The sequence below is a fragment of the Mercenaria mercenaria genome, unplaced genomic scaffold (genome assembly GCF_021730395.1).
Source record: "Mercenaria mercenaria strain notata unplaced genomic scaffold, MADL_Memer_1 contig_3740, whole genome shotgun sequence".
Classification (NCBI taxonomy): Eukaryota; Metazoa; Mollusca; class Bivalvia; order Venerida; family Veneridae; genus Mercenaria; species Mercenaria mercenaria.
Window position 1 is genome coordinate 46,989 of NW_026461909.1, and position 6,000 is coordinate 52,988.

Consider the following 6,000-nt stretch of genomic DNA (forward strand, 5'->3'; position numbering starts at 1 on the left):
CTATAACATGGACATAAACCAGGGCAAAAGCACAGATGATGAGCGTAGCGACAATGATGAATCCAGGGACATAGATGTAGACTAGGGGTTCGGCCGAGGCCAAAATAAAAACTTTATTAACATAGCATACTGGAATATTGAGGGGTTTATGAAGAAAATTAAATTTACAGACTTTGTTGTATATCTAAAATCTTTTGATATATTTGCGCTTGCTGAAACCTGGGAAGAAAATAATGAAGAAACGAAATATTTACTTGACACACATACTTGTTTCTTTTTGCCAGCTATAAAATATGCTAGGTATGGTAGAGCAATGGGTGGCATGTCAGTATATTGTAGAAATGAATTAAAAGAATTTGTAAAACAGATAGAAGTAGATTGCTGTGTCGGTATAACACTTACTATTAACAAAAGTTTGGTTAATTTGGCTAATGATTTACTTTTAGTTTTCTTGTATTTACCACCTCTTGAATCTTCTTTTTATGTTCATAAAGAAGCAAAGGGTATAAGCCTCTTTGAGGATCTCATGTTAACAGTAAATAGCAAATATGAAGCATGTAACATATTAGTGATGGGCGATTTAAATGCCAGGTGTGGCGAACTTAGTGATTGTATAAATAGTGAAAATAATATTACACTATTGGAACAATATAATGATATTTTTCAATGCCCTATCAATGAAAATAGACAGTCTTGTGATAAAATTGTTAATACACAAGGCCGACAATTGATAGAATTATGTAAGATTTTTTCATTATATATTATGAATGGTAGGATGGGTGAAGATAAAGATATTGGTAACTTTACAGATACATCAACAAATGGCTGTAGTGTTATAGATTATTGTTTGGTTTCTAAGGATATTGTAAATCTTATAAATAATTTTTGTGTAGCCGAACGAGGTGAATCTGTACATTTTCCAATAAATGTGGAATTAAACGTTCCAGTTAAAAAATATAATAAAGAGAACTCTCTTCATATAAAAGAGACTGTATATAAACTAAACTGTACACATAAACTGTCATTTCAAAATAAAGCTGAAGAGACATTCTCAAAGGATGTACTTAACAAACTTTTATTTGAAATAGACAACCCAAAGAATAATATTAATGACACCGTATCTAACTTTGTTGAAATGTTAAGAGAAGTTGGTAAACAGTTTGAACATTCTTTTGAAGCGAGAACTGCTGATAAAAATCCAAGATGGTTTGATAAAGAATGTATAATTTCAAAACGTTTAAAGTATCAAAAATTGCGAAAATAAAGACAACAAAGAAATGATGAAAATCTTCGGTCTTACATACAGGCTAGGAAAGATTTCAAAAATTTATGTGAAAATAAGTGTAAACAGTTTTATGTGAAACAGTTAAATCAGCTTACAAATGTAGTAAATGACCAACGATCATTTTGGTCAAAACTTAAACAAATTACATGTCATAATCAAACAAGAAGTAATAATATAAGCACTTCTCAATGGATAGAACATTTTGAAGGTCTATTAAATCCTGCAGTTGCAAACGAAAACAATATAGGAAACATTGACATTTCGATAGATGAACCAAATAATGATATTGAAAATTATATATTTAATTCAGAAATTTTAGAAGATGAAGTTAGACTCGCAATAAAGCATCTCAAGCAAGGGAAAAAACCTGGTCCAGATAACATATTGCCTGAATTCTTTATTTATGGTATTGAGAGTATTATTCATATTTTAGTAAAATTGTTTAATAGGCTTTTTACTACTGGGGAATATCCTGAAAGTTGGTGTGAATCTATTATAATAACACTACATAAGAAGGGAGACGTAAATAATGTAGAGAACTATAGAGGCATCTCGTTACAGAATGTTTTGTGTAAAATATATTGTGGAATTCTTGTCTCGAGGTTAAATTTTTATGTACAAATGTATCATAAGATTTCGGAAAATCAAGCCGGATTTAAAACAGGTTATTCAACTGTTGATAATGCCTTTATTTTAAAGTCTGTTATAGATCGCATTTTAAAAAAAAAGAGACAGAAACTGTATGTTGCTTTTGTGGATTTTCAAAAATGTTTTGACACTATAAATAGGCAGATTCTATGGAATATTTTAAAGGAAAATGGTATAAAAGGTAATTTGTTTAAAAGTTTTCAAAGTATGTATCATAATGTTAAGGCATGCGTTAGATGTAATGGTTCAAGAAGTGAATATATACAAAGTACGATCGGCTTAAAACAGGACTGTTTAGCCAGTCCTATCTTGTTTTGTTTCTTTATAGATGAACTAGAACGATGTCTTTCAAATAATAACGTAGGTGGTATACAATTGCACCCAGATACTATTAAGTTATTTCTTTTAATGTTCGCAGATGATGTTGCATTATTAGCAGACACAGTGTATGGCCTTCAAAGGCAACTGAATATTTTGTCAGATTTTTGTGATACATTTAAATTAAAAGTAAATGAAGGCAAAACTAAAATTGTAGTCTTTAAAAATGGCGGCGTACTTGCGAGGAATGAAAAATGGAAATATAAAGATACTGAGATTGAAGTTGTAAATAAATTTGGTTATGTTGGATTGACATTTACTAGACAGTTATCTATGAATTGTATGGTTCATGACCTATGTGTTAAAGGGAAAAAGAGTATTAATCTCTATTCTAAATTCACTATACAACTGTGGTCAATTGTCAAAATCTGTATTTTTTAAAATTTTTGATTGTAAAGTTTGTCCTCAATTGCTATACGGTTCTGAAATATAGGGCATATATAAGTTTGATGAACTAGAACGTGCTCAGTATTACGCATGTAAAAGGTTTATGTGTGCTAAACAGAAAACATCTAATGTTGCAATTTTAGGAGACTGTGGTAGATACCCATTATACATAACAACATACAAAAGGTCAATTAAGTACTGGATGAAAATTCTGAAAATGCCCAATGATAGGTTTGTGAAGAAATGCTATAATATGATGCTAAATGATGATACGAATGGGCATGTAAACTGGGTAACTGCTGTTAAAAATTGTTTGATGAGTCATGGTTTTGGTCATGTATGGTTAAGTCAAAATGTGCAGTATGAGTCGGGCTTTTTAAAAATGTTTGAAAATAGGTTAAAGGATATTTATAAACAAGATTGGAATGTAAATTTAAACCTAAATGCTAAACTTGTGCATTATAAAGAATTTAAAAATGAGTTTGAATTTGAGCTATACCTGCATGTACTTAATTTGAGAAAGTTCAGATACGTTTATGTTAATTTTAGATTAGGTAGTATGGATTTAGAAATTGAGAAAGGAAGGTATACTAATACCGCAAGAGAAAATAGAAAATGTAAACTATGCGATACCAATTCTGTTGAGGACGAGTACCATTTCCTGTTGCGCTGTGGATGTTATAGAGATCTCCGTGTACTACATATACCAAGCAAATGTTATACTCGCCCAGATGTTAATAAATTTAATATTCTTATGTCTACAAGAAATGAAGAACTGATAAAATCAACAGCGGTATTTCTTTATTATGCATTTGAAAAAAGAAAGAAACTTTTACAAACTTTATTAGCGCAAGATATTTAGATGTTAGATTGATGGAGGTAAATACTTATGAAACAAATACCCATATTGCAACACTGTTATATTATATGTTTATATCTATATACGCACACTATACAGATTTTGAAAGCTTGTATATGTATATTGTATATACCTTGCATGGGCCGGAGGCCTTGAAGCAAATAAAGTATTGTCATTGTCATTGTCATTGTCATTGATAGAACTTTTTTCGAAAATCGGAGAATGTAGTTCCGTGTAACAACACTTTTACTACAGGTTGTTTCATTAAAATATTATGCAAATTGTGGTGTCAGGAGCTTTTCTCCTGAATCTGAATGTGGCACATTTTCATATAGGCCAGTATTCAAACACCATTCCGATGAATAGACACACTGTAAGAACATACCTGCGTATGCAAATGGTGCAGAAATGATAAATAATTATATACGCACACACCATGAATAATAGAATCTCGGGTGAGAAGAAATATACCAGGATTTTTAAAAGTGGTGGCGCTATAACTCTAGTGATGGTGCTATACAGTAGTGGTGGTGCTGTTACGACATTCAATAATACGAACTGCTGACGCGTCAGGAACAAAACAAACACAATATTTTTTCTAATTGATAATTTTTCTGCAAATAATTATGTTGTTAAAGAAAGAAAAACATGATCATAGTTTATTTACCTTTATGGAACATTCTCTATCCAAGAAAAAAAAAGAACAAAATACTCACAGACCTTTGGGACTCGTGTATTCAAGGTAAATATTTTCCTTTGTTTAAAATGTTAATGTAGAATTATTTCTAACCTTTAAATATTGTACTTAAATACAAACGTAAGTGTACTTTAAATTCGGGTCATGAAAAATAGTAGCAATACCTTTATTTCAAACGAAGATTTGTGTCCAGGCAATAATTTGAAGATAGTGTAGAATTTATTTTTATATTAATATTCTGAAAGTTACTTCCCTTTGTTTTTATACGTCGTTTGCATGTCATTGTAAACAAAAGACCTTACTTTCACAATTCTTTCTGAAAAGTGAATACAGTACATTTTCAATTCCAATCGATTAAATATGATTATAAATTTAATAGAGCTTAGTTGCACAATCTGAATCCATATATATGTAGATTATTTTATGTATGTATTTTGTTGAGTAACGTAATTTTAGTAGAGTGTGGGATAGGTTGATATCATCGATTATTGTAGAAATTTCAGTGGCTTGCAGACAGACATTTTCATATATTAAAGTTGAATATATTAGCCACTAATCATATACAACAGCGCCACCACTACAGTATAGCGCCACCACTTGAGTGATAACGCCACCACTTTCGAAAATAGTTGTGTTTTAACTTTTTACTGTGTTTTTCGTAATTCTTTGATGTATAGGAATACATGTAATTTATTTTTACACCATTTGCATGCACAGGTATGTTTTTATAGTGTGTCTATTCATCGGAATGGTGTTTGAATACTGGCCAATATGAAAAAATGCCACTGTCAGATTCAGGAGAAAAGCTCCTGGCACCACAATTTGCATAATATTTTAATGAAATAACAGCCAACCTGTAGTAAAAGTGTTGTTACATGGAACTACATATTCCGATTTTCGAAAAACGTTCTATCAATAAAAATATAAGATAAAATATAAATTTTACTCACGTGTTTACAAATAGAAATGGGCGATAGCTGCACCACGGAAACGTCGATAGCTCATTTTCTCTCACCACAATTTGGTGGTGGCGCTAGCATTTAGTAGCCGTGAAACAAGTAACCTAGCAGACGATTATTGATTTTTGTGACAGTTTGCATGGAAAGGTGTTAAAGTACAGGTACTTGTAGTTTTAACGCTGGTTATGATCAAACTAAGTAACATCCGCGGATTTTTTTTTTTTTTTTGATTTTTTTATACCCTCTAAAATTTGGGCGCCAAGGCCATACAGCGTTATACCGAGGACCGCGGTATATCGAGTAGCGTTGTAACGGGTTTCGAGTGTAGTGATCGGTTAAGGACTATGCTATTTTGACATTGTAAAATTCCTATGTAAAACTGAGATTGTCGTAACAACACGAGAAATGCACGGGGACCAAAGAGAAACTAATAATAATGAAAACATGTATCTCTGAGTAAATTATAAAGTATCAAAAACACTCAAAAGCATGTCCCAGCAGTGTACTAGAAAAAAATGCATAGACATTTTCAGTGCAAGTTTTTGGTACCGTAAGTCGGTAATATTTGTACAAAATATATATTAATCAATCAAGGATATGTCAGTGTAAATGAGCCGAGCGTTAGTTTTCTAAGAAATTGTCGTTAAACTCTGTTACACAAATCACACATGCACCGCTCTTTTACAAAAATATGTCCGCCATGTTTTCTTCAGTAAACGAAATAAAAGTAGTGTTTTACCTTGGATTTCCTTATTGTATAGTACGTTTCACTTTCTAATCTAAATAA